Below are 20,544 nucleotides of genomic sequence, written 5' to 3'. Positions count from 1 at the left end.
CTCACAAGGGAGCTCCCTATGGCAATAAAACCAGACATCTAGTCACTATTCCTGTCCCAATCCCTGTCTTTCCCAAAGTATACTTTGGGTGTGCCTGTCACATTTTTCTGATTTAACTATGGTATTTGTCTTTTCTTGTGTAAAGAGTAAATCTCTTCTTTGATTTATGTATTCTTTTCCTTGTCATTTTGTATGTCACACATGTGGAAAGACGGAGTAGAAGAGTGCAACGGAGACAAAAAGAATCACCCTTGTGCTCCTTGACTTTATCTTGTAATGTGTTGTATATATGTTTTGGAAAGAAGCAAAAAAAAAAATTCAGTTTAGGGTCAGGTTTAAAAAATAGTCTTGAAAGGTTTGTAGGTTCATCCACACATAATGCATGTGTCTAGGTGTGAGTGTTTTAAAAGGGATTAGAAAAAACAAAATTTCTTTGTAGAATTTACTGCATTGCTATGATGCAAAAATAAAATTCTGTATTTTAAAATAATGCTCAGTCAATATATGATGTGAGTACTGAACCATGGGAATTATATATGGAGATAAATGAAAGTGAGAACATGGTTTCATTTGAGAGGAACTCAAAGAAGTTCAAGATACCTCCATATTTAAAAAAAATGAATTTGGGATGTGAGCAAAATAAAATTTGAGGGTCTTTTTTTTTGCTCTTGTTGATATTCATTGTTTTTTACTGTGATACAGCTCACCTGGCTTAATTCGATAATAAAACCTGGGTCTGTAGCAGTATTAGGGCCAAGGATATTACTATACCAAGCCTGTAAGAATGTGCTCCCCTAGCTACTACAAGTCAATCAACCAATATACAGTCAAACAAACATTTTGCTGCCTCTATTATTTTGCTGCCCTAGGCAACTACATGTTAGTGCACCATGCACTATCATGTTCCATTCAAATAACTAGCAAGCAATGGAATGAGGTCTTGCCCTGAATACATATCATACATAGTTCTAAAGGTTAGCAGCATATACCACTGTCACATACACACTATGCCAACATATACATGTTGGCATGCAACATAAATAACATATGTTATTACAATATTGTTTGTATATGTTAAGAAATTAAATAAAAATACAAAAAGTAAGAACTATATCATCTTGTACTAAACAATAAACAAATGAAAGTGACATGTGAAGCATGATATAAATCAAATCCTATCAATATTCATTGGTTTGGGAACTCCCTGCTTAAAGCAAAGTGCCTAAAGCTCATAGAGCTTAAATGACTTATTCAGGGTCACATAATCAGTAAATGTCAAAGAAGAAACTTGAACCCATTCATTCCTGGCTTCAAACCCACCCCTCTCTTTGTATTGATTAAAATCTAGTAGGCGTTTAAGTATATTTTAATGCAATCTCACATTATCAGCACTGTTCATATTTTTAGCAGGTTAGCAGATGTAAATACAACTGAAGAATTGCCTTAGTTTAAAATTTTTCTTTTATACTTAAATATTTTCTGCAAATTTTCTTTAAAAAAAGTTTCTAGCTAATTATTTCTGTGTGGCATAAAAGTCGTGTCTTCTGAACTATGTATTATTAAAGTTATAAATATGTTATTGAAAAATATCCAAAAATTATAAACTTTTCCTATCAATTATGATTTCTGAATGTTATGTGAGAGTGATTGGCAGCTCAGTGGCACAGTGGACAGAGTACTGGACTTTTAGTTTGGGAAAACATGAGTTCTAGTGGTACCTTTAGACACTTACTTTGCCCACACAACTGTGGGCCATTATACAAATCATTTAACCTCTCTTAGACTTAATTTCCTATATGGAAAAATTGAATAAATAATAGCAGTTATTCTAAAATGTTGTCACAAGATCAAATGAGAGAGCATATGTGTAATACTTTGCAAACCTTAAAGTTCTAATAAATACTAGTTGAGGTTGTTGCTATTATTACTATTCCTTAATTTATCATATCCCAATCATGCCAAATGCATATGAACCATACAGGTTTCAGAAAATAGCTTCTCTTTGACAGAAGATGGAGGTTTGGGAAGAGGCTTTGAAGTGGACAGTAACATTTTTTCTTAAAGTTAGCATTTTATCCTCTAAAGCAGAAGTGTCAAAGACATACTCTATAGGATGCATGCGACCCACAATAATCATCCAAACTAGATTAAATTGTAATTTTAAAATATTTAATAATTTTTAAAAAATACAAAAACATAGATAATATTAATATGTGGTTTTCTAAGTCAATATGTAGCCCACAGGGATCATTATGTGTGATTTAGTGGTTCCTGTTTCTATTTGAGTTCGAGACCATTGGTTTCAAGCACTCAAGACCCAGGACTCGCAGAGAATAAAGACGTGAACAAAGCAAATACTTCAGTCCACTAATCCTTGTGTGTTTGCTTGATTCAGGGAGCTTACTGCTGTTAGTATGTCTACAAACATTTAAGCAGTATTTAAAAACCACCAGCAGTACTACCACCACTACCAACACTACCCTGAGAGCACATATTGTTCAATACTAGCATTCTTATTCTTTACAATCTTCTCCAGTGAGGTCAGGCTATAGAGCCTTCATTTAAAAAGGATCAAGTTCTTACTCTGAATACAATCAATGCTGTGTTGTAGTTGGTTTTTTTTTAAGTTTTCTTTTATACTTTCGTTCTTTCCATTTTCTCAGTATACTATCTTCCAATGACATCTATGGATTATTTTTAGTTTATTTTTGATAGTTTGTCTGGATATTCTATGGTACTGTGTTTATTGACATTTTCCTGTGCTCTCATACAGCTTGACTTAGTAACATTTACTTTGTCAATTATCGTCATCTTAGTATTCATAGTCAATTCCGTCACTGTGTGACTTTAATTGTATTTTGTGAAATTAAAGAGGCATTATAAAGTTGTTACCCTTTGATTTTGCAGTTTAATTCCATTTTTCTTTAATCTTTGGAGCAGGCAAGATTATCAATTAGCATAATAAAACAGTCAGTGTGGAATTTAGGGACTATGCTGCATATCCTATAAAAAAAGTAGTTGGTACAACACCAGCAAATGGATGGATAGAAAAACACTGGCCCTTCCATTAGTGTGCCTCTTTGGCTTCCCCTTATATGTTTTAAACCGGTGGTGTATTGGGCCATTACACAAGAAAACATTGTTAATGGGGGAATGATATTAATGCTTTGCTCTTTGGTGGAATGTTTCAGCCAAAGACCTTAAAATGTGCTTCAGAAATGACAATTTATCAAACTTTACAACACCACTTCAAGGGAGGCATTATTATCTGCTATTATAATTTGAGTAAGTTCTTATAGTTAAGGAAGATGAAAGAATAAGTGACTTGTCTAAGAGCACAAATTAGTTTAGTGCCAGAGCAACAAAATTCACGATACCTGCCCTGCTGTTCAGAATAGGAAGCCACATTCAGTCTGACTCAAAGATAAGCAGCTCCTTGCTCTCTCTTTAGTAATATATATGGTAAGATGAAGCTCATATGAATTTAATGTCATTCATGTGACATCCATTCAACAAGCATTTATTAAATGCCTATGATGTGCCATGCACTGTTTGAGGCACTCTGGGGACACGCAGTCATCAATGTATCTTTTCTCAACCATTCACAATCTGGCTTAAAAACCTCATCATTCTAATGAAATTGCTTTTCAAAGTTAAGAACTATCTCTTAATTGCCAAATATAATGAGCTCTTCTCAATCTTCCTTCTTGACCTCTCTGTAGCCTTTGACACTCTTCATCACCTTCTCTCTCATCTCTAGGTTTGTATAATACTGCTTTCTTGTGATCATCCTCCTGTTTTTATTTTCCTTATATCTTTTCTATTGGATCTTTGCCCATCTCCAGTCCACTAATATGCTGTCTCTTGAGCTATGTTAAACACCTCTCTAGGTATTTCCAGCTCACTTCCATGGGTGTCCCCCTGACCCTTATCTCTTTTTCCTCTCCAAACAATATATCTTGATTATCTCAACAGCTCTCATCAGTTCAGTTCTCATTTCTGTGCAGATGATCACAAGCTCTGTGTAGTCAACACAGCCTCCCTCCTGAGCTACAATCTTGTGTCACCAATGGTTTTCTGACCATCTCAAACTGGATGTCCCATAGGCAACTCAAACTCACCATGTCTAAAACAGAACTTATCATTTTCTAGAAGCCTTTCCCATTTTCCAAACTCATCTGTTAACAATAACGGGCACCGTCATTCTCACAGCCATCTAGGCCTGCTGTCTCAGTGTCATCCTCATCTACTCATTATCAACAAACATAGCCAATCAGCTAACAAATCTTATAGTTTTCATCACAAAATATCTCATGTACATCCCTTTCTCCTGGAAAAAGCTGCAATAATTACACAGAAATGTAAATGCAAAATATATCCAAAGTAATTACAGAGTAATTTTATGGAAGAGGGAGAGTGCAAACAACTGGGGGAATGGAGGTCAGACAAGGCCTCATGTTGGAAGATGCACATGAATTGAATCTTGAAGAGATCTAGACATTCCCCAAAGTAGGAGATAAGGATAGAAAGCATTCCAAGTATCGTAAACTACCTGTGCAAAGGCAAATAGTTGGGATAAGTAACACAATACACAAGGCACATTAAGTCAGTCAATTTGGCTGGAATGAAGAATGTATGAAAGGGAGAATATGAAATGAACCTGGAAAGGCAAGCTGGAGTCAGAATGCAAAGGGCTTTTAATGCCCCTCACATTTTATCCTAGGGGCATTATGGAGCCTTGTAAGCTTTTTGATCATGTAAATGATAAGTTCAGGTCTATATGTCAAGAATATCAATTTGGTAATTGTGTGTTGAATGGATTGGAGAGGTTAAAAAGTTCAGGCAGAGAGAATAATTGGGAAGTTGTTGGAAAAGTCCAGGTGAGAAGTGACAAAGGCCTGAACTATGGTGGTATGCAAGGGCATTCAATAATGGTACCACCACCAGAAGTCAGTATTTGGAAGGAGAGATCTGTTGAATTTTCAGTCTCCTGTTGTAAACAGCAATCATTTTGTCCCAGAAAAGGAAAAGAAAAACACAATTTTTGAAGTTTAATATAGAATGAACACCTTTCTTTATCATGCATGAATGGGACCATTCTCAAGATAATAAGTTTGAACTACTTTATTGTTCTTAGCAGCAGAACCTTCAAATCTGAGGTCAATAGAAAACAGAGATGTGTGTTCCCACATACATTGTAAGTAGTAACTACTAAAATATAGGTCCCAGCAAGGTGAAGGTTTTTCACAAGACTGTTGCAAAGGACTTTCAGGTTGCATGATTGCTTCTAAGTGTTTACAAGAAAGTGCAGTGATTATTTCTTTTTTATTTAAAGATGTTTATCTATAATTTAGGTGAATGGCAGGGCTTCAAATTCCTTAACTTTCCCTTCCTCTATTCTTTTTTGGTTTACTATGAATACTTTCCTTTCCCCTCACCCCAGGTAGTCTCACTGAGTTGAAGCCTCAGGAAGCTAACACTGAATACAGCACTTTTGTTCCAAGCCAGTGCCTATTTTGGATGAATTATTAGAACAATCTTCAAAATCAAATAGCAATGTTGAATACAGAATAGAATCTTCGGCACGTCTGAGTCCTTTTGAAGAAAGGAAAGATTTTTTTTTAATGTAAAGCCTTATTTCTCGAAGGTGATACTGTATATCCCTTTAACCAAACACAGCTTCTCAAAACTCCACTGATTTCATTTCCTTTTTGACATTGAGGCAGATCCTAAGTCCACAAATCAAGGTTCTCATGTATATTTGTATGCATGGTAGCTGTACAGTAAAACTACTGCATATAATTTAGGTAATTGGCAAGCCACAGGGGCACTTAGTCTGTTCACCTGCCTATTTTAGGTTGGCTCATCATCACTCTAATTGGCAGTGGGCACTTCCTGGTCCATTTGGCATGTATCATGACAAAAGATGCTAATGTTCAATGCCACTTGGTGTGTTGTCACTTTGCCCTAGTTCTGGCATGCAGTTAGTGACCCCATTGCTATTGCACAGTAAATGGCATGGCTAGACATTTTTCTTACATAAAAAAGGAGTACTTATTTTTTCCATCAGTTAACTCAACCTCTGAAATTGCCTAATCTCAGGACAGACATTTATCCCTTTTGCACTATAGCTACCTTTTAGCATGTAGCTCTTAAAAACAAGCATGCATCAGTCAAGGTATTTTCCATCATTTTCACTATTTTTTAAAACTCCTTTGAAGCTTGAAATTGAAATCTGTTTCTTTCTCAACATTTCCCCACCTCTATAGATTAGGCATGTAATTATGGGCATAAAGTAGGTTCAACAGGAGTGGACCAACCAAGCCCAAAGCTAAATACTTCAATATGCAAGTGAAATCTAAATTCTGGGGTATATTTGTGTACTTGTGCTAAAAATCCAATGGAAGGAAGATTGAAAAAGTGAGAGAAGTAATAATTTAATGATGTGTTTTCAAGTGTAGCACATGTGGAGTACTCAGATACAATTCAAGCTTTCTGCGCAAAAGTCTCAGATATTTGCCCTCTCATTGATATGACGTAGGGATGTTTCAGAAAAGGCTTATCATCACAAACTTGTCTGAACCAGAAAGCTGACATTACAACACTTAGAAAGACGTCCAATATGGCTCAGCCTCAGAAATCCAAAGGGAGAAGAAACACACACACACACACACACACACACACACACACACACTACTGAAGATAAACCAGTGCTAAATGGTAAAATGTATTATCAAGTTAATGAATGGGAATCTCCTTTGCACACTTGTTTTCTATTGTAACCATTCTTTTAACGTGATCTAAATTCCTTTGCAGTGTAATGAATCATTAGAGCTAAGTTAAAATTCACACAGTTCTTGCCCACAAGGTGCCAATGATCAATGATAGATAGATAGATAGATAGATAGATAGATAGATAGAGATAGATAGATGACAGAGAGAGAGAGAGAGAGAGAGAGAGAGAGAGAGAGAGAGAGAGAGAGAGAGAGATCTAATTTTTGCCTCTTTTTCCTGCTTCCCCTTGGGTCACACACCCGAGGATACGTGCAGAAATGCACACAATGGAGATGTCTCCCACATCAAATATTGCCAACTATTCTTTCCTAAGCACAAGAATTATTTATCTGAATTATTCTATTCAAAGGGTTGAATTTGCCCAAAGATTCCAAAATAGTAGACTGTCTGATGATTTCCAGAGATTAGCACAACTCATTTTCCTTTAAGTTCTGATAACGTGCCAACTTTATCTTCCCTAGTGATTTAATTGCATTGCAGTTGCTGGCTGGTCCACACATTCCCTAGGTAGATTGTAACCAAGTTAACACCATTACTACTCCTGTGCGTGGTGCTGATATCCTACAATTAGGGAGGATGGGTGAACGTACAGTCTTAGATCACAGGATCACAATTCCATTTCTAGTTGTGACTGAATAACTTAGAAATGGTGATGCAAAGAATATCCCTTAAACATTAGGTCACAGCAGTAAAGACCAGCAAGAAGAACAAACAAAGATGATAGTGTTTTGAGAGGAAAGTAATTGGATTGCGAGTATGCATGTGTATTTATTGAGCATAAACTAGTGCTAAATGGTGAAATGGATTATTGAATTAATAAATGATGATTTTATTTTTGTGTTTGTTTTCCATTCTGATCATTCTTTTACTGTGAACTAAATTCCCTTTCAGTGTAATGAATCATTAGTGATAAGTTAAAACTGACACAATTCCTGCCTGCAAGGTGACAACAATCAAGTAGGGGATATATGATGTGTACACAATTAAACTTATTACAGTAAAAAATTTGATAACATAAAATAGTGATCTAGACCACTAATGAACTCTAAAATTTTTATTACCCACCACATTAAATAAAAGAAACAAGTATACACACTCATTTTTTATATGCATATGCACACAATTTACACAAAATTGAAATTTTTAAAAGACTAGATAAAAATGGAAGCAAAATTTGATCTGAGATCCAATAGGAGCCACTGGCTTTACTGATTGGAAAAATCACATGGTCAAGTCTGTGCTTTAGGAAAAATCACTTTGCATTTGTTTAGAGGATGGATTGGGATGGGGAGAGACTTCAAGAAGGGGGGCCAATAAGGAGGCTATTGCAATAGTCCTTGTGAGCAAGAACAAGAGCCTGTACTACAGCAGTAGCTGCATGTTTAAAGAGAAAGAAATAGAAACACAAGATATTGAGTACACAATAAGTAACAAGATTTGAGAATTGAGTAGAGGTGTGTATATGTGTGATGTGTGTGTGTATGTGTGTGAGGGGGGAGAGACAGAGAGAGAGAGAGAGAGAGAGAGAGAGAGAGAGGGAGGGAGAGAAGAGAGAAGGTGGAAAGGAGGGAGGAGGGAAAGGGAAGGAAGGAGGGAGAGAGGAATCGATGGTCAGTGATGGTATTGAGCTTTTGAATCTGTGTGACTAAATGGATGGTGGTACCCTTGACAACAATAGGGAACTTTGGAAGAGAGGGGCAAAAGGTCATGTAATTATATCTCTGTATACATTCCTTCTAACTTATCCTTTAAGACTACTCCAATGTACTTTAAAACCCAAGGCAGGGTAGGTGGGGCTTTTCCTGGTTTCTGTCTTAGAACATAGTCTATTCTCTAAAGGTTGACTGCCAAAGTCCTAAGATGATCTGGGGGTGGTGATGGTGAGGGGATGGTGGGATGGATTTTCCTAGGGAAAACTGTGAAGCTACTTCTGTGAGAGTCTTCGCATCTCTTCTGTGATAGCTGCTTTGATCAGCCAAGCCCCAACTCAGGTTGGGGAAGCTTCAGAGTGTGCGCAGTGGGGGAAGGTTAGGAGTATAAGAGTGCTAGAAAATAAAGCTAGTTGTGGATGTGTTTGAAAGGTCTCCCAAGTGGTTATTAGTAGCAGATGGGCTGCCACCCATCTTCTCAGTCTCCCATTTGTGGAGCTTAGGCCATGTGCCCACAGGGATCCCTCACTTTGAATACTACTGATCTAGACAAAGTGCTCTCAAAATATTTAAGGATGAAGACATCACTTTCTGTTGTGGGATGAGAGGAGGCTGCAGGGTAATGCTAGCCCTGGTTTTGGACCTGAAGATAAATGTATTTCAACATGATGAGATGAAGAACAATTATAGTATAACTGGTGTGGGGAATGACTTCCATGAACAGGTTATAGATAGTGAGATAGTGCAGAAAGAGTTATCTTTGACTCTCCACTAAAGCGGATTATTAACTAAATCATAGTTTTGCTAGTTGGTTATTCCATTTTGGATGCTGCCAACTGATAATTAACTGTGACCTATACAGACATTCTTCCTGCACTCTTTTCTAATCTGAGACGACAATACTGAGAAGGCTCACTATAATTGCATAATTTTGTGATCCTAAAGTATGTTTCATTCATTCAGTAAGTATTTATTAGATGCATACCCTGTGCTGTACTCTGTGTTAGGTGCTAGAGATAAAAAGTCCAAACAAACAAAAACAAAAAACAAAAAACCTGTCCACTGCATTCTAAAAATCCAGACTCTGTAGCATGACCAGAAGTCTTTTCACCAGTACCAACATGTGGAAGCCAGCTGTTGGTGGCTTATAGTGACAGGAATTCTTTTTAGGTCTGGGGGTGTTAGTGATTTGCCCTTTTTATTGTCCCCTGATTTGATTTATTTACTTCAAAAGCATTTCTAAATGTTGGGCTCTAAACCCTGCTTATCTAAGCTCTCCCAGCAACCCGCTGTTCTGAAGGATTGCTTGATACAGAGCTCCATAGTCTTATTAAAGGATGTTCTGGTCCATTTATCTTTTGTTCTCCAAAGTTCAGCCTGTGTGGGAATCCTACCTGTTATCCATTTTCTATACCTATCCGGACCATAATTGAATGGAGAAATCAATGGACTTGAAGGCACAGGATGTGTTTGATATATACCTGGTAAATTGAACTTAGTTGAATCAAGAACCTGGTTTTGAGTTGTGGCTCCTCCATTTCCTACTATTTGAATTTGGTCTAAATCACCTAGCTCCTTTGAGCTTTAGTTTCCATTCATGTGAAATAAGGACAGCCATACTGATGTGTATCTTGCAGGAATGTTGTGAGGATCAAATGAGGTAATTAATGTTGTGGGAAAATGTTCTCTGCCTGTACTTCTGGAGCTTTACTTTTTTGTCCTTTTGCAAAAGTTATTAAATAGACTACATATTGCCACCCTAAGGGACTACAGGAATTTTCTTTTTCACTGTTAAACTTGCATCCTGTAGACAGAATCTAGAATTCATTGCCTCCAATTTTCTTATCAATATGTTATGTTTGCTTTCAGAATCTTTACTTTGGCCTGTCTAACTCAATTTTCCTTTGTATTATTTGTCTCCTACCTTTGCACTAACTCCATTGATCTTACAGATCTCTTCTTCATTCAGTTATCTTTTACAGTCTCAATCCAGATGTAAAAGTTGAGCACCCATCTCTCATCTCAGAGAAGAATATGAAGATGGCACGCATTAAATTGTCCTTGGTTTGGTTCTTTTCTCATGACCACAAAAAGTAAAGAAATTTCTTAGCTAAATAAGAAAATTAAGGGTATGGAGTTAATTCTTCTACAAAATACAAGTTTGTTTTCTACTTTAAAGAGCTGGAGCAACATGAAATGTAATAATTTTAATATTTATTTTTATTATTCTCACCTGATTAATATTTGATGGTATTAAAATGGAATAGTCCTTGGACAAGTCTATAATTTACTATCATTTTTGTTTAATGGTCATGAGATTTTCACAAGTGAGTAGAATTATTTTTATAATGAATAGTAAGAAAGCATTTATTTAGCACTTAATGTGTGTGATGGACTATGCTAAGTGCTTAAGACAGTATGACAGTCTACTGTTAAGGAGCTTACATTATAATGGGGTGAAATAAAATTTATAAGAGGCTTCAACTTTAAGATAGAAAAGCTCATTGGTCCTTAGGGTAAAACTGCAATGCAGGTCGAATGCTTCTTCTTTAATTTCCTTTTCATTGACGAAGCTATATATATCTCTGAGGTAAACCATGTGACAGTGCCAAGGACATTGGTGGTGAGACCTTTCTTCTCTCAATTGTCAGTAGCTATAACTTCTGAGGAGGCAGAGGTTGTAGCCTTCACAGAGGCAATTGCACGATCACGTCTCTACAAGTAATGTTTCCCTCGATGATTTGCTCCCAGAACTGATGTAAGAGCAAGGCAAGTGGTTCAGCGTGTGTCACAGGGAGAGGGGTGCTGTTGCTACATTGGGCTTGCCACGTTGTTGTTGCTTTTTTTGAAACATATAGCATGCTGGTAAAATTTTTAAGGCTGTAGTACAATGCTGTTTGTTTTTGACTATTTCAAGTCAAGTCATCTAGCATTTGTTACATGCCTATGATGTGCTAGGCACTGCGATAAGTATTTGGAATAGAAAGAGATGCAAAAAAGGAAAACAGTTCTGATCATCAAAGACTTTTTATTGTAATGGGAATTAATAGAGGAAGACAACATATAAAAGGAAGCTGAAAAGTGGGAGTGGGTAGAGAAGGTACTTGTCCAAGGGCATGGTAGAGAAAAAAGGACAGAGAATCAGGAATGTAGTTCAGAGAAGAAAGGAGTGAACATGTCTGGCTTGGACATTTCTTTAAAATGGAGGTTCTAGAATAAACTCATCATTCAGAGGAAGGGTTCATAGGAAAAGAGGAATCCTAAGTTAAGAAGGCTTCTGGGGCATGGTGATATATAATCTGCTCAGTTAATAACTTCTGGGTCTTTAAGAACAACCTCTAATTTCTGGAGGTAATGTCCCGATCTGAATTGCCATGATTTAGACAAAGCAGTCAGTCACAGCTATCTTTTTGATGGAACACACTATTAGTTCAATGCATGTAGATACTGCTCATGGAGTATCTCATGATTTTGCTCTTGAATCATGGCCCTCCAACCAGAAGTGAAGATGTTCAACAAATTCCATGGGAGACACTCCTCATCACTCTTTACCAGTGCTTTTTGAAGTGATGCCTTCTTGTTCCAAAAGTGTTTCTGCAAAATTTTAACTTATGTATCTTCTGCTCTCAGAATATCTATTGGTCATCTGCCTCCTTTTGATGAGGAAGTATTCATCGTTTTGTGGCTAACCTTGGGGTAATTACTTCTGTGTTTCATTAACATTTTAAGAGGGTTTGTTGACTTTTTGATTCATTCTTATCCATTATACCATATCAAAAGTATCGATTAATACTGGTATTGAAAGGATATTAATTGCTGTGAACATGTTCTTCCCATTATGTTTTATTTAAAATTTTTAGTAGTATTTTATTTTTCCCCCATCTACCTGCCAAAGAAATTATTAGCATTCATTTCTATAGGATTTTGGGTTCCAAATCTTTTTTTCTCCTCCTTCCTCTCTTCTCTTCTGAAAATGGTAGGCAGTTTGACATAGTTTATACATGTGCTATCATGTCAAAATATTTCCATGTTAGTCGCTGTTATAACAGAAGAAACAACTCAAAAAGAAAAAAAAACATAACATGGGAAGGAATGAAGCGAAAAAAATTGTTTTGTTCTGCATTCAGAGTATATCAGTTCATTATCTGGTTATGGATAGCACTATCCTTCATGAGTCCTTTGTATTTCTCTTGGACGAATGTGCTGCCAAGAAGAGCTGAGTCATTCATAGTTGATAATCGCACAATGTTGCTGATACTGTTTTCCTGACTCTGCTCATTACACTTTCCATCAGTTTGTACAAGTCTTTCCATGATTTTCTGAAATCAGCCTTTTAATTATTTCTTATTGCATAATAGTATTCCATTGCATTTCTATACAACAGCTTATTCAGTCATTCCCCAACTGACTGGCATCTCCTTAATTTCCGATATTTTGCCACCATGAAAGGAGCTGCTAAAAATATTTTTGCACATGTAGGCCCTTTTACCTTTTTATGATTTCTTTGGGATACAGACCTAGTAGTGGCATTGCTTTCTCAAAGAATATGTAAAATTTATTTATCCCTTGGGCATAGTTCCAAATTGCTTTTCAGAACAGTTGGATCAATTCACAACTCCACCAACAGTGCATTGGTGTCCCAATCCTGCTTCCTCTCCTATATTTATTATTTTCCTTTTATTTCAATCTGAGGTAGAACCTCATAGTTGTTTTAATTTGCATTTTTTCTAATCAAAAGTGATTTAAAGCACTTATTCATATGCCTATAGATAGCTTTGATTTCTTCATCTGAAAACTGCCCTGTTCATGTCCTTTGATAATTTATCAATAGGGCAATGGCTTGTGTTCTTGTAAATTTGACCCAGTTCTCTATGTATTTGAGAAATGAAACCTTTATCAGAGACACTTGATATAAGGATTATTTCCCAGCTTTCTGTTTTCCTTCCAATCCTGGTTGCATTGGCTTTGTTTGTACAAAAGATTTTTAATTTAATATAATCAAAATTATCTATTTCACTTTGTGTGATGCTCTCTATCTCTTGTTAGGTCATGAATTCTTCCCCTCCCCATAGATCTGACAGGTAGACTATTCCTTTCTCTTCTAATTTGATTATGGAGTGGCCCTTTATGTCTAAATTATGCCAAAGGTCTGTCATTTGTAATATTCTATTTCCCTTCTTAGTTTCTTCCTTCTTTATTTTTGGTTGGATTTATTGAGTTCTGAGAGGGGGCAGTTGAGGTCCCCCACTAGTATAGTTTTGCTGTCTATTTCTTCCTGTAACTCATTTAGCTTCTCCTTTAATAATCGGGATGCTATACCACTTGGTGGCTGTATCTTTAGTATTGATGTTGCTTCATTGTCTATGTAGGGATGTAAATAGTTTAGTTTTACTGGATGCCTTATGTTTTCTTTTCTCTTTTTTATGCTTCTCTGGGATCTCAATATTTGAGGTCGAATTTTTGGTTTCGTTTTGATCTTCTTCTTGCGAAAGCTTGAAATCCTTCTATTTCATTGAGTGACCATTTTTTTCTCCTTGATGTATTATGCTTAGTTTTGCCAGGTAAGTGATTCTTGGTTGTAGTCCTAGCTCCTTTGCCTTCCAGAATGTCATGTTCCATGAACTTTGATCCTTTAATATTGCACCTGCTAAGTCCTGTGTAATCCTAATTGTGATTCCCTGATATTTCAATTGTTTCTTCATAGTCACTTGCAGTACTTTTTTCCTTGATGTAAATAGTTCTGAAATTTGGCTCTAATATTTGTTAAGGCTTTTACTTTGGTATCTCTTTCTTGACATGATCAGCAGATTATTCCAATGCCTATTTTGCTTTCTGGTTCTAGGACATGAGGGAAGTTTTCCTTGATAATTTCTTGGAATATTGCTATTCAGGTTCTCCTTTTGATTACAGCTTTCAGGTAGTCCAATGATTCTGATATTGTCTCTTCTGGGTCCATTTTCCAGGTCAGGTATTTTTCCCATGAGGCATTTTACATTTTCTTTCATTTTTTTCCTTTTTTTGAATTTGTTTGATTTTTGATGTTTAATAAAGTCACTAGCTTCCATTTGCCCCATTCTCACTTTTAAGGCATTGTTTTCCTCATTTAGCTTTTGTACTTTCTTTTACATTTGGCCAGTTCAACTTTTAAAGCAGTTTTCCAAACTGTTGAGTCTTTTTCCTAATTCTCTTGCATCACTCTCATTTCTTTTCCCATTTTTCTTTTACTCTCTTATGTGGGTTTTAAGCTCCTTTTTGAGCTTTTCCATGAGTTCTCACTGCACTTGAGACCACTTCCCATTTTAGTTTGAGGTTTTGCCCATAGGTTTTTTGACATTGTTTTCCTCTCCTGAGTTTGTGTCTTGGTCTTCCCTATCACCATAGTAACTTTCTTTGGCCAGAATGATTTTATTTTTGTTTTTTGCTCATCTTTTTTTCCTTTTAAATTTGAATGCTGCTCCTGGGGTGGAAGGTACACTCTTCCAAGTTTCTTGTGCCAGTGATTACAGGCCCTGGCTGTTTATCTTGTGCTATGCTGATGCTGATGTTGTCTTGAGGCCTGATGGTCCCTAGTGCCTGGTGTAGTGCTGAGCAGGTGGGGTTGGGGAGGTAGTGAAGCTGGAGGCTGTAGGGGTCTGGCAACTTGCAAGAGGCTGAACTGGGGTCCTAGTGCTGGTGTCTGGTGTGTGCTGAGGCCTGATGAGGTATTTCTGCTTTTTCCCAGGGCTACATTGAAGCACATGGAGGCCAGGTCACTGGAGGCTGCCTGTCCACCTGGGGCAAAGCAGAAACATGTCATGGTTCTTGGAGCTGGAGTCTGTTAGTTCTCCTAGCTCTGCTAAGGCACATGGGGTGAGGGAGGGCAGAGTCCTGGTGTTGGCACCACACTGAGGCTCAGGCTCTCTCTCTGGTTTACTGAAGTGGGACTTGCTACTGCTTTGCTGGGACACTTCCTGTCCTGGAATACGCTCCCTTTTTATCTGAGTGAGATAGACATTTCTTGCTGATTTTCCAAGTTTCTTGGGTTAAAGGATTGTTTCACCCTGTCTTTTTGCTAATTCTACTGTTCCAGGATTGTTTGGAGGCACTATATTGTGGTTGTTTGGGGGTGAATATGGGAGAATTAGAGAGATTTACTTCTTACTCTGCTGTATTTGATGCTGGAGGTGAAAAAAAATTCCCATTACATTTTGACTTCATGAGCCTAGTTAACCTCTTAAAATACTTTGCCTTAGATTTCTCCTTTCTGGACTTGTCCTTAATGTGTTTTGTCTGGAAAAGGACAAGTTATTTGCAAGTATTTTCTTCATCTATTGGTTCAATTTGACCTCTATAATAAAGTTCAAACATGTATTCTCACTTCTTCTTTTGGACACATTTAGAATTTTACATTTATGGAGCCCAGATGACATTTTGATATCATAGGAGAAAAGTGAGATAAAATAGCTATTTAATATGTTTTTCAGTATAGCCTTATAACTTGATATAATTCATGCATATCTAGAGATTAATAATTGTTTGGCATGGCTTCTTCTTGGACTTAAAAAGTCATGCTTAGTTCTATTCAGGAAATATAAAAAATGTATTTAAGTGTAGGGAGAACCATAGCTGACTTAAACTATGTCCTTGGATGATGCCACATTTTGTACTGATATCTTGATACATTTTTTATTCATTGGTCTTGACATTATTGTATTGGTGTCATGTTTTATGTGAAGAATAGTTTTCCATATGGATGTCACTTATTCTATTATTCTCACTATTTTGGAACTATTTCATATATTTCTTGTATATGACTAAGCCAGCCATGATTATGGAACTGTTCCAAACAATAATTAATACAAGCAGGTTAAATGTTGCAGTGCTTTTTGGCAGCTTGTCCAAAAAATCACTGAACTAATAAGTTGCTCTTTATACTCCTTAGACATTTATTGCACACTCATTTTGCTACTCAGCCAATATACTGTTTTCTGGTAATTATGGATTTCTTTTTTAGTTTTTCAAGGTCTGATGCTTTGTATAAAGGACATTACATAAACATATATCTGGCCAACTTTTGGAGGGGTCACTGGTGTTCTCATCTTTTTTACTTTTTAGTAGCCATATGATACATTCTGTTGAGAAAGATCAGGTCAGTTTTGCATCAATGAGGAAACAGCTAAGCTTCTTTCCAAGTAATTTATTCACCATTATGAATATTTTGAGCCAATAATTATGAATCTTATCTGGACCTGCCGCCTTCCAGTTTTGCAAAGATGGTCACCTCTCTCAGCCTAACATTCTTTTTTTCAATGATATCTGTACTGTCATTTCATTACATTGATGGTGCATAAGCTTTTTGTTTTTCTTATGTTGGACTTTAGACCATATAACAACTATGAATTTTCCACATAATATTCCTTAATGGTTTATCTCTTCTATAATTTCTTTGCTTCTCAAGTAGCTATACTATATGTTGTGATTTTTTCCTAATTTTGCAACCGAACTTTGATTTCTGATATGTTTTCCACATTAAGTTGTTATGAAAAAATATTTAGAGGTTTTAATGGATTGCAAGTTCAGTAAGCACAGCAACATGATGTGTTTGTCAACAAAAGAAACCAAATTGATTTTGTGCTTCATTCATAAGTGAATAGTTTCCTAAAACAGTGAAGTGGTGTTGCCAATGCGTTTTGCCTTCATTGGGTCTCATTTAGAGTATTGTGTGCAATTCTTGACACTATGGTTTTATACAAGTTGTTAGTATACTGTAGGAAGTCCAGATGAGAGGAACTATGATAGTAAAGGCCCTTGAGTTTATCTCTTGGGAGGATTGGTTTAAAGAATTGTTTATTTTAGCCTAGACAAGAAAAGATGAAGTGGGTCCAAGATAGCTAGATTCAGATATTGGAAGGGCTGTCCTATGAGGCAAGGAATCGAACTTCTGTCTGGCACCAGAATCCAGAACCAGGAACAATAGGCAGAAGTTTCCAAGGGCAAATTTATTTCTTGAGGCAAAATAAAACAAAATATCTTAACAATTAGAACTGTCCATGAGTTGCAATGGACTAACTCAAGGGATGGTAGGTTCTCCTTCCTTAGATGTTAGAAGATTTCTGCTAAAAGTCAGAAGCTAATTGACTACTTCTGGAGTATGTTATAGTGTAAATTCCCATTGGGTATAGGTTGGATTGGGTGGCTACTGAGGTCTTTCTAAATCTCAAATTTTATGATCCTATCTTTTTTGATTGCCTTTAAATGCATGATAAGGAGTTCAAGATTTTGATTTGGGTTTTTTTTTGTTTTTGTTTTACTATGTGCAACATGTAGACATAACTATAATATTCCAATGAATTTATGCAGGTCTTCAATAATTTCCTTCACCTGCTTTTATACAATATGTTTTTGTGTAACTTGGAACCAAGTATATCATTGACAAAAAGCATAATGAAACCCTTATCTAAAACTTCTACCATGTTTCCAATTTTATTACGATCTAATATTGATATATTATTAAAAATTATATCTTCAGTACATTTGATGAACATTTATGATTTGTCTGCTTTACTGGTCAGCACTATCTGTACCAAAACATTTCTAGTAGGGAAAATATGGGTATTTATGATTTGTTCCAATGTAGCTTCCCTCATTATTCTATCAGCTAGATGGCACAATGGATAAAGCATTGCACTTGGAGTCAGGAAGACCTGAGTTTCAATGTGGCCTCAGACACTTACTAGCTATATAATTCAAGCAAGCCCACTAACATCTGGCTGCCTCAATTTCTTCATTTATAAAATGAGAATGATAAATAAAGTCTCAGGGTTATTGTGAGAATAAAATGAAGGAATACATAGAGTAATTAAAGAAAATAAAGCACTATATAAATGCTAGCTATTATATATATATATATATATATATATATATATATATATATATGTATTATTACCATGATAGAAGCAAGCACCACTCACTTCACCATTTGCCAATATTGGTAATTTTGAGTAAGGTCACAACATCTTATTATATTCTATTTCTTATATTCATAGGAATAGTTATATTATACTGACAAGATCACTATCATAACCAGGGCTTCAAATTGTTTATTTTTGTTATTGTTATGGTGTCAGTTCTGGGTATGGATGTTGTAATTTTTAGCTACTACATAATGTTAAACATGTTTTATAGATGGAAAGAGCTTTATCAAACTTATCAAGCAAAGGAACACTTGTTGAATTGTTAAATTAAAGGAAATATGGTGTTTATAGCAGGACTAGAAATATAGATAAACATATACTACACCAATACACTCCATGTGGTCAAAATGTTCCACTATCTGTACATTTTGTTTTTCAGGCGTTGATATGAAAATACTGGATTTGATAGCTAACAGATGTTTGGCAGTCTTAGCAAGTGTGATCTTTATGGAGGCTATTGAATAGTAGGATGGATTTGGGCTGGAGATATACCAGTAATGAGTTCATGTCAGAGAAAGAAACAAATTGCTCTGAGCTCAATTCTCAGAAAGAGAGGTAGCAGTATATCAGCTGAAGGATAAAAATGGGTCCTATATTGATTTCTATGGGATAATATTGTCATATAGAAAAAAATTAAGCGTTAATTATATGAATGAGAATAAAAGTACCAATAACTTGAGAGAGTTGGAGGGAATTGTTTCCTGGATATATGTGGTGAGGTTTTCATAAGTTGGGAGGTAATTTTTTTCATCATCATTGACACTAGGAATCAGAGACAAAAGAGAAAGAATTTTATTAAGATAGTGGTAGAAGTGTATCTCAACTTCCCTACTTCCATTTCTCCCTCCTAGAGAAAGCAAGCAAATTGATATAGATCATACATATACAGTCATTCAAAACTATTTCTGTATTAACCATGTTGAGAAAAAAAGCACAGACCAAAACAAGGAAACCCAGCAAAAATGAAGAAAGTAAAAAAAAATAATCTGTATTCATTTAGACTCCAACAGTTCTTTGTCTGGAATTAGATAATATATTTCATCATAAATCCCTCAGAATTTTCTTCAATCATTGTGTTGCTGAGAACAGCTAATTTATTCACAGTTGATCATTGTACAATATTGCTGTTAGTGTGTACAACATTCTCCTGGTTCTGCTCATTTTTGCCTTGGTGCATATAAGTCATTTCAGGTTTTTCTGAAACCATCCTATCCATCATTTATTATAGCATGATACTATTCCACCACAATTATATACCACAACTTATTCAGCCATTCCCCAATTGATGAACAGATCCTCAATTTCCAATGCTTTGTTACCAGAAAAAGAGCTGCTATAAATGTTTTTGTATCTATAGGTTCATTTCTTTTTTTAAAAAAAATCTCTTTGAGATACGGATCTTGTAGTAGTATTGCTGGGTTAAAGGATATGCATGGATTTATAAGTCTTTAAACATAGTTTCAAATTCTCTCCAGACTGGTTGAATTAGTTCACAACTTTACCAATAGTGTATTAATATCCCAAATTTTCCATGTGCTCTCCAAATTTGTCATTTCCCATTTCTGTCATATTAACCAATATGATAGATGTGAGGGAGAAACTCAGAATTATTTTAATTTGCATTTCTCTAGTCAATAGTGACAGAGCATTTTTCATATGACTATAGGCAGTCTTCTATAAAGTGCCTGTTGATATCCTTTGACCATTTGTCAGTTGAGGAATGACTTTTTATAAATTTGATTTAGTTTTATATATATATATTTATTTATAATATATATATATATATATGTATATATATATACACACACACATATATTTAAGTAATGATGACTTTATCAGAGAAACTTGCTGCTACCTTTTTCCTCACTTTTCTGCTTTCCTTCTAACCTTAGTTGTATTGACTTTTCTATAAAAAAATTCTAATTTAATGTAATCAAATTATCAATTTTATATCCTGTAATGCTCTCTATATCTCACAAATTCTTCCATTATCCAAAGACCTGACAAAATATTCCATGCTCTCCTAATTTGTTTATGATATCATCCTTTATGTCTAAAGTATATACCGAGTTTAACCTTATCTTGGCATACAATATGTGATGTTGATCTAAACCTAGTTTCTACCAAACTGATTTCCATTTTTCTCA

The sequence above is a fragment of the Trichosurus vulpecula genome, chromosome 7 (assembly GCF_011100635.1).
Source record: "Trichosurus vulpecula isolate mTriVul1 chromosome 7, mTriVul1.pri, whole genome shotgun sequence".
Classification (NCBI taxonomy): Eukaryota; Metazoa; Chordata; class Mammalia; order Diprotodontia; family Phalangeridae; genus Trichosurus; species Trichosurus vulpecula.
Note: the sequence above shows the minus strand (reverse complement) of the source record.